The sequence below is a fragment of the Danio rerio genome, chromosome 4 (assembly GCF_052040795.2).
Source record: "Danio rerio strain M-AB ecotype USA chromosome 4, GRCz13ab, whole genome shotgun sequence".
NCBI lineage: Eukaryota > Metazoa > Chordata > Actinopteri > Cypriniformes > Danionidae > Danio > Danio rerio.
In genome coordinates, this window is record NC_141024.2 from 46,602,988 (window position 1) to 46,613,020 (window position 10,033).

A 10,033-nucleotide genomic window follows, 5' to 3' on the forward strand; every position below is an offset into this window, starting at 1 on the left:
AGTACTGTCTAGTACTGCCAGTTTATTTTATGCACTGTTTCTTTAGTTAGAATAATGAAAACTGTATATGTTCACAGAATTATTAATAACTATTGAATTTTTTTTTATATAATTTAATTTATTTTCATAAGAAATAAAAATACAGTACAGCACACACATCCAAACACACGAACACATTTTGGACCCATCATGCACACAGCTGAGAGAACATTTTGTCCTCTTTCAAGTGTGCTTGCATGAGAAGCAGAAGCTCCTGTGGTTTTTGTATATGTATGTGTTTGTCAGAAATATGAGGCCATGGTCTGGTTTCAGTCTTGCAGGTGTTAAAAATATGAGACCATGGTCTGGTTTCAGTTTTGCAGCTGCACCCACGCTGGAAAATTCCACTATGCTCAGATATGAAATATGCTGATTCATGTTAAGACAAAATGCTGTATGACTAGCCCATATTTGGAGTGCCTTTCTGCTATCAGCCCTGTGTGTATAAATATCCCTGCACATCCTGTGTCTGTTAGGCTTGCAGAATAAACCATTCTAACTACAGTTTGGTCTCTTCTCATGTCTCCGGGTCGACCTGCTGAACTTTGCTGAATCTGGTGCCTAATATAGGGGAAATCTTACAACAGCCTTATATCTTTTTTTTCTTTTTAGAGTTTTGTTTTTGTTAGATTTCATGATCTATCAATAGGTTGAGTAAAATATATGCAAAAAAAAATAAAGAAATAAAGAACAGCAGTAATCTTACCTGCTTTTTATTGGCCGACAGTGTTATTTTGCTAAAAGCAAATATATATATATATATATATATATATATATATATATATATATATATATATATATATATATATATATATATATATATATATATATATATATATATATATATATATATATATATGGTTGCCATTTCAAGTCCAATATACAAGCTTAATTAACAAACCTTGATAATGAAAAGGAAAAAGCCTTTTAAGAAAATACACTATACAAACTAAATTCAATTTATACTGCCTCACAAAATTCACTAACCTTTGGCAGTTTATACATTGTTGCAAATGAAAAGATAATTTTAAATGATTATTGTGATAGACATTTTAAAATACTATTATTTACAAGAGAGAAAAAGTCTTACAAAATTATCCACAACATTGGCCAGTGAACACATATAATATACGACCGTGCACAGATGTATTTGGTGTTTGTATTGTATGTACAGATGTGCTAAATAAATCAAATTGATAAACATGACTTAACACACTTTTTTTAAATGAAGTTAAGTAGAAAAGAACTTCCATTTAAGATCCACTTCAGATGTTGAGAATTTATTTTGCAGTACTGTTGTAAAAGCTGATAGCCATGATTGAAACATACACCAAGCTGCCATGAATGCATGCCCAAATTAATCTGCAGATAATTCAAAATCAAGCAGAACAGTTTGTACAAGTTGCTGACAAATTTTGACTTTCCCCATTTGTCATAACCAAATACAACATGTTATGCGATTGTGAGGTAAATAGTCACTCGAATTTGCATCAAAGGGATCATTGACACCAATTAAAATAATTATAATAATTTCAAGAAAGTTTTAATTCAAATCATCCCATTTACAAGCTGCTGTTGATGCAACTTTGACATTGTCATGCCTTAACTGCAATTTTGTCATGTCAATTGATATAAAAATTGTGTGGCAAGTATGTTGTCACCTTTGATATTACTTTATACAGCATCACAATAATTATGTGCAACAGTCACAACTGCTTGACATTAGTTACTTACTGAAATGGTGCTGAATGACTTGTTTATTTACAATACATAAAACAACATGGCATTTTATACAATTATATTTTAAAATGTATTATTAGAAATTAAAATAAACGGTTCCAGCCTAAAACAATTAACTATTCATGTGTTTTAGGCAACTATTTACAAGCGTTTTGGTGGTGGAAAAGCCATCACCCAATAATTGACCCATAATTTCCAAGGGATTGGGGTGAGATGGTGGCATTTAATCCCTCCTTGAGTGAATCCTTTTCAATTGGTCAATGGTCCTCATTGGAAGTTTGCAGACCCCCCAAAAGTCACTGGACCCTGATAAATAGACAAAAAAATTATTATAGACGGACTGTAACAATATACATTCTGGTAATAAGAGTTTCTACACAAACTTACTGTATTGTTTACTAGTCATAAGCAAATATTCAATGCAGCCAAGTACTAAAACCACATTCAAAATCTGTAAGATTGACATCTGAGTTTTTTTTTTTTTTTTTATCTAAACAGGTTATGCAGCTTAATACAGTAAAGGGTCTGTATGAAAAACATTATTAAAACAAATTAATAAACCAAGGTGATTGCAGTAAAACTAATTATTATTATAATTATTATTATTATTATTATTTTTAATAAACAAATTTACAAAATGTACATGGCCTAAAGTGTAAACTGTGATATGAAAGTCTGTATTACAAAACTTATTTGGGCTGCATCATAGTTATGAGCAGAGCTTCTGTAGCAAGGCCATGTCTAGGGGGCCATTGTCTATAATTCACTTCTGCCGAGATCAGAGAACTTGAAAAACACAGTGAGATTCAGTATGGAAATCTCTCCATCCAAAATTCCTTAAACCTCAATGGACATAAGCTGAGATTTACAGCAGTTATCTGGGCAAATTATGTTGCAAAAAGCATAGAAAACAAAGGCTACAATTTTCATTTTGTCTCTTTTAAAGCATAGACGCAAAAAAATGGCACAACTAAAAAATGAGAAAAAGAAATGAAATACAAATAGTTTGTCACTGTACCCAAGTAGATTTGTTAGGTATCAGTACTTAATTATTTTGACAAATTTTTACTTTTACGCTTTACATTTTTACAAATAGCTGTACTTTCTACTCATTACACATGTAAAACAGGTTTGTTACTTTTGTCTTGATGTGTTTTGTGACATGATTCATGTTACTTGTCATTACCCAATTTGAGCCCCTTGCTGATTCATCAATTTATCTTTTTGGTATAGCATACATGCGTGCCGTGCCTGCTTTCCTAACCTATGATCACGTACTGTATGTATGAAGTTTAGCATGAGAAATTCAAGGATGGCTAAGAAAGATGGAGACGGTGACAGAAATATGACTGAAGCCAATTACACCGGATCCATTTAGGTCAATCAGATCATAGGTAAATGAAGCACATTACCAGTTAAACCTGGCTTTTAAATGCTTGAGAAATTGTCCTTTTTCAGCTACTGTGTATGTACTGTACATGCTTTCTCTGATCTTTTAATCTAAAACTACAAAATAAATGTGCAATTTTCTGAACAAAAAATATAATTTATTTCCTTGATTTCTGATTAATTCCCACTTTCTAAATTTACACTCTTACAGTTTTAGCATTATACATATATACACTGTTGATTTTAAAAGTTTAAATATTTTAGAACATCGAAATTACTGTACGTGTATTTTTACGCATGCGATTATAATTCAAAGGATCAAGAATTTATCACATGGTAAAAAAGATAATTTAAAAAGTTTTAAAGGTTGTAATCGCACCTGTGCAGGATTGGGTATCATCTTAATTTTAGCGAAACGGGTTCTTATCAGTTCTGTATTCTGATTCCAATATTTTTTAGGGCATGGAAAAAAGGGAATACATAATTTTTTCATCTTTTATTCTAGCCACATTTATGCTACAGTAGAAACAGTAGGATGTAACTGTTAAAGGGAAACCTACACCATTGTATGCTGCTTTTTGCATTGAATAGATATAATAAATGTAATATATCCACAGTACTCTGAAAAAACAAACACTTAAATCAAGGGAACTGCTAAAATCTGCTGCTGTTTGATTTTGTTGCCTAGAATTCTGTCTTCACTGTTTGTCCTTTGGGTCAAAATTGGGTTGGCTTCATTAAACTTCGAAAAATAAACCAGGAAATTTTTATTTAAGTCTTCAAATCTATTTAATCACAAAGAAACAACCATATCTTCATCACAAACTGAATGTTCATGTTTTCCCTCATCAGTGTGTAGCATTTCATCAGTGTTTACTCAGTGGTCAACACTCTTTTTTTGACTACAGTAAAGGGTGCATTTTTAATGCTAAAATGTACCTGAATAAGTGTGGAAGCTTTTTTAGCAAGACAGTATTCATAAATGTTGAAGCAGGATATTTGGTAACACTACACCATGAATCATTTATTAAACATGAGTTTAATGAATTTACTTTAAGCATGAACTCTACATTAATAACTGTTAGTATCAATTAATAAATAGTTACAAATGCTGTATTCTTGACTTAAGCCCCTTTCAGATTACACGATTTTCTTGACGTAGGGTGTCGCAGGGAATCTGAAACGACAAATGGGCGTCGTGACAAGATTCAATCGTTTTTTCTCGTGAAATGTGGCATAGTTCAACCGATACCATGTCTGCGACCCCTCACGACATCGTCGCAGCAAGTCTAGCATGTTTAATTTTCCCCCATCTTCACGACGAGTTCCGTCACGTGGATGACAACACTGCAAATTTGGAGCTCATAATTTCTTGGTTATATCAGTGGGTGCTGCTGTTAATGCGCTGGTCAGGTAATCAAAAAATAGGCTGCATGCATATTTACAGCTTACTTATGGGTGGGACACGGCTGGATAAGATCAATTATTGGTTGAACAAACTTCTAAAATATTAAGGTGTTTATAGCGGAAAGTGTTTATAGCGGACTTGTTTGGAAGCACATGAACTCAAATGTTATTCATTATTCTTGTTTATTAATAACTGAAAGAATCATAAAAATTAAGTAAAAAAATATAGCAAACTAAATTGGTTTCAAAAATAAATTTTTTCCAAGAAAAATATACAAATTACATTTTTGTTTGTATCTCCACTACTCTACTATACAGATGGATGATTTATTTTGCTCAGAGGAAAGGATTTAAGGATTGCTTTAGTGTAATTGTATCACAAATCTCACTTATATATTTGCAAATTTTTAAAAATGTAATTATTTTAAAGATTGTGTACGAGTATATGATTTTTCTTTGCTGATTATGTGGTTTCAATAATCAATCTCTCTCGCGGCAAGTTCAGGCGAGGGATTGTTTATTAATAAACCCATGGCTGGAAAATATACATTTATGGTTTAAAGAAAATAGCTTAATATTAAAAAGCATGTAGCATAGCCAAAAAAGAGAATCTTTGTGTGCATCATAAAAACTGGGAAAGCCTTGTATTGTCAAAATAATGTGCAAAAAAAAAAAAAAAAAAAAAAAAAAACTGACTCTGCGTAACATTACAGAACAGACTGCAACTTTAGTGATCCCTGGTTTAGGGTATTTGTTTTCTGCTGTTAAAATGTTGGCGTTATTTGACCCATAAGTCAATAGGAGGGTAAATGCAAAAAAAAGAAGAAAAAAATAGTGAAATTTAAAGCAAAAGAAAAAAATGTTTCAGACTAAATTAAGTGTTAAATTTAAGAGTGTAAGAACATGACTGGCAGCTGATGGTTGTGAGTTTGTGCCAAGACAATGGAGCAACATTTTAAGTGCTATTGGGATTGCAGAGCTTTAGTATTTGGCTACTTTCCTGCTGAAAATAGGCATTATCAGGTAAAAATTTTTAAAAATGTAATGCAAGTTTTTTTTTTTGTATAAATGTATATATGATGTGCAATATATTTACAAGCATGAAACTAAAACAGGTTATTAGAATCTTTTAACTTGTGTACATGTTTGAGGCCATCCTTCTTTACTTTTTTTTTTACTTTTTATACTTTACAAAAGTATAATCAATACTTCAAATTTTACCTGACATTTTTAACAGGAGAACTTGTACTTAAGTATGCATGCACTTTTGTTATCTCTGATATTTACTATGAACATACTATATGGAGACATATAAAATTTTTGGTTCAGAGTTCTTACATTTGATTCAACAACAAAAAAGCACAGTTTTTTAAATTTTTTACAGATATGTTTAGTCTTGATTTAGTCTATATTTATTTTAATTATTTCCAAATGTTACACACACACACACACACACACACACACACACACACACACACACACACACACACACACACACATCTTTAATATAAGCCCAAAAAAATAAATTGATTATTTCATCCAACTCTGCAGCTCTAGTTCAAGAAATTTTCATACCCTTAACTGTCACATTTTAAGCCTTATATTGCACATTGAATATGACATTATGTAGCAAGTTATCACGTGATACTAAATCACACACACACACAAAAAAAAGTACCTGATGTCTGTGAAAGAGACTGGTTTTCGAAGAGCGTCTGGATGAAGGGACCACAGCTCAACATCAGAACAGAATTCTGCATGAGACAGGTAAGGATATATTTTTATGTTAATATACGCTAATTCAAAAAATTAAAATCAACTCTCTAGTACATGACCGTTCATTAATTAATGTTTCCATGAATTAAATGTAGGAATTTAGTACTTTTTATGCATTCACAACATTACCAATGATAGGGGAAACATACTTAAGAAACTTAATCAAAAACACCTGAAAAAAATAATAATACAATCAACAAATAATATTTTTCCTGATATCGGAAATTTGCACCCCTAAAATTATTCAAATTATTTGGATATTAAAGATAAACAAATCACATAAAACAATAACCTTTTATATTACACACAAATAAATAATTAATACTGCTTTTGAAGAATGTCCACTTAACATTACGAGAAAAAAACCTGAACATTTATTTGGTAAATGTAATAGTTTTGTACTCACTGTAGCACGTTTCAAGGGTCATTGTAATAATGACATTCTAATATTATGTACAGTGAGTGATGACTTTTCACACTACCAAAAATGTGACAGAACAGCTGAAGAGTTAACAGTAGTAGAGAAATACGTAGAGTATGTGGTGTATGGCATGTAGTTTTTTTTATGGACAGATTATCCATTAGTGAAAAACTAGGCCATAATAATAGTAATAATAATAATAATAATGTTGAAAACAGGAATAATACAAAACAACAAAAACATTAGGGTTTCAGCGCTTCACACTTGAACCACTAATAATAATATTAATAATAGGATTAAATAAAAATACATATATTTAACAAATTAATTAATTTCTAACAATTTAGACATTTATATTATACAGGACATTTCTGTTACCCTGCTCAAGTCTGGGTGAGGGTGACACGTAGTGAGGCGATTACGTCACATCACCAACGGCAGTTAGCAAACAGATGAAAGAGAGCATCCTCAACGTTTATTTATTTATTTATTTTTTACAATAGTTGGCTTTTTAGCTTAAGAATATTCTGTAAATACATTAATTTGTACATACAATCCTGTTCGATCTTGTTCATTCCTGGTTATTCGTTTGTTTACATATTTACGTTTTTTCCATTGTTTATTCGGTTAAGCTTAAGGTTCATTTGTCGGTTGTTGGTAAGTATTAGTTTTATTAACGTTAAATGTCAGCCTTCCGACACAAGATTACTTGTGTGCCATCCATTCAAGGATTTTTTTGTACCGTAAAACCATGATTATTAGCGCATTTATTAAAAAGTACTTAACGTTACCTGAAAAGCTTAAAATGCGTATCTATTAAAAAAAAAAACAGAAAAACTATGATTACGATGGCATAACTACATCAACCATTTTTATTAAATATGTATTTACTTGTTTATCTATAGTAAACCATGGTAAATAATCGAAATGACGTGGCCCAACTGCAGGCCGGAGCGGGAAAATTCTGATTTGTTTGGTCCAACAGCGATGAGAAAAGTAACGCGTGAACGCTGTTGAATGCTTAAGGACGAAACTACGGTCTTTATTAACATGCCATGATTACAGACTCGCTCGAAGGAGTAGGGTCCTGCAAAGTTTGCACAACTTTCAAAAGCAAGCTTATAAAATGTTAGTTTTGACAAGTCATTTCAACATATTAAAATATTTTTGTTAGTGGAAAAACTAGTGATCAGCGCCAAATACAGATGAAAACGGCTTATAATATAAGCGTGATCAGCATTTACCATTTTCCCATTCAACAATTTTTACGAACACTGCGTTTACCTATAAAATATATAATTTTCTCCGCAATACCGCATTCCCTGCTTTAACATTACCTCACGTTAGGACCGCACACATTTACTATGTAGGATAAATATGCCATGAAACAAAAAGTAAATTGCTTTACCTGTAAAAAGCCGTGGCGTGAAGCTCGTGGAAGTGGTTAATCTTCTTCTTAACATTGGCGTTTGGCATACAGATTTATAGAAAGGCGTATTACTGCCACCTGTTGATAAGGATATGCTTTAAAGTCATGATCATAAACTACTCTCGAGCCATTTAAGTTCTATTATATAAAACAGTGTCAACGATTTAAATATCAAATTAAATCCAAATTAAATTAAATATATTATCCTGTAGCCATTCGCCTAAAACATTAAACAAATAAATCTCCTGGGAACTTTCCTCAAGTTCAGTGAACAGTAACAAATCTTTGAATATAGAACAATCTTCCTGTTTTAAAAGAAAAGAAAAAAAACTCATTCCATGACTTATATTAAGAATAACATTAGTAACAATTGTTAGGAGATTTTTTTTATCTGCATAGTTTAGAATACATAACCCTCCCTAGACCTCTGGTTTCAAACCCCACAACTCAACCCATATCTTAGTAAAAAATAATAAAAATAAATAAATAAATAAATAGGTTGATCTTAACTTCCTTCAAATTTTGTTATGATAACAATTTGTCTCCTGCAGTAAAGGGTTCACCAAGAAATGAAAATTAACTCAGTATTTACTCTCCCTCAAGTTTCAAGTTTACATCTTTTTGTTGGACACAGAAAAAGTTATTTTGAAAAAAGCTGAAAACCTGTAACCATAGATTTCTATGGCAGGAAAACAAATACAAACGAAGGCAATGGTTACAATTTTCCAGCTTTCTTCAAACTATCGTTTTTTGTAATCAACCTAAGAAATAACATCATACAGGTTAAAAAAAGTGAATGGTGAGTAAATGGTAATAAAATTGTAATTTCTAGCATAACTGTAACTTTAAATTCTGGGCAAGATAAAAAACAAAAAAAAACTTTTAATTTTAAAGAATAGCAGAATATAGGCATTCTTAAGGAGTTTAGTTCTTATTTAAACAAATTTTACTCCATAAAAGTGATTACACATTTATTTAGCTTTGTTATATTATTTCTAGGCATTATAAGAACGACGAAACTGACCTTACCAATTTATCTCTTTTCTAATTACAGAGTTTTCCTGACAACTACATCAAAAGCTCACACACTCAATAATAAGGTATGTGTAATTTGTCTTTAAGAAAGTAGTTCCAAATTCCAATCTTGGGGATCCATAACATTGCATATTCTGGTTGTCTATCATCTATTAATCTCCATTTAATTTAACAAGCTTAAATTTTATAATGAGTTCAATTACATGTAAAAGCTATATCCAGAGTATGTGATGTAAGGATCTACAAATACTGCATTTGAAAAGCACTGTATGTAGTTGGCTTTGCACGTTAGGGCAATGCATTTTTTTGTGTGTTAATATCTCAGAGCCATGGATTGCAAAAAACAGTCTTACTGGACACTGCGAAGAAAAGCCAAAGCCAAGGTGGACAAACAGCTTCAATCAATGGATATGTTATCAGCATCACCGTTGAGGGATGAGTATGATGGCACAGATACAAGCAGCACTGTTGAAGATGATACTGACTTCATGGACTGTTTGTCTTATGTCGATGCACCTGAATGCAGCAACACCATGGCAAGTGCATCATTCATTAGTCTATCTGACTCAGAGTCGGACTCTGATGCAGATACTGAATTGCATTCAAGTTCTCTTAACGACGACTTGGCAAGTTGGGCAACAGAAAACAAAATAACACACGTGGCACTAAATTCCTTACTCAGCATCCTTCGAAATCATAATCTGAGTCTTCCTAAAGATGCAAGGACGTTATTAGGAACAGTGCGTTCAAAAAAACAAATGCAAAATAAAGCTGGTACCATTTTGGTTTACTGGAAT

At 31.8% G+C, this 10,033-nt stretch overlaps 1 protein-coding gene and 1 long non-coding RNA gene across 2 annotated transcripts in view; both read right to left on the reverse strand.

Annotated features, from left to right (window-relative positions):
• Positions 1-10,033, reverse strand: part of LOC148681932 (uncharacterized) — a 398,953-nt gene that overhangs the window by 288,834 nt on the left and 100,086 nt on the right. The gene's annotated exons all lie outside the window — the stretch shown is intronic.
• LOC148681947 (uncharacterized) lies at positions 1,304-9,715 on the reverse strand. Its single transcript, XR_015942715.1, has 4 exons — positions 9,590-9,715; positions 8,181-8,279; positions 6,254-6,329; positions 1,304-2,085 (listed from the first exon to the last, which is right to left on the reverse strand). It is a non-coding gene; the product is annotated as an uncharacterized LOC148681947 (long non-coding RNA).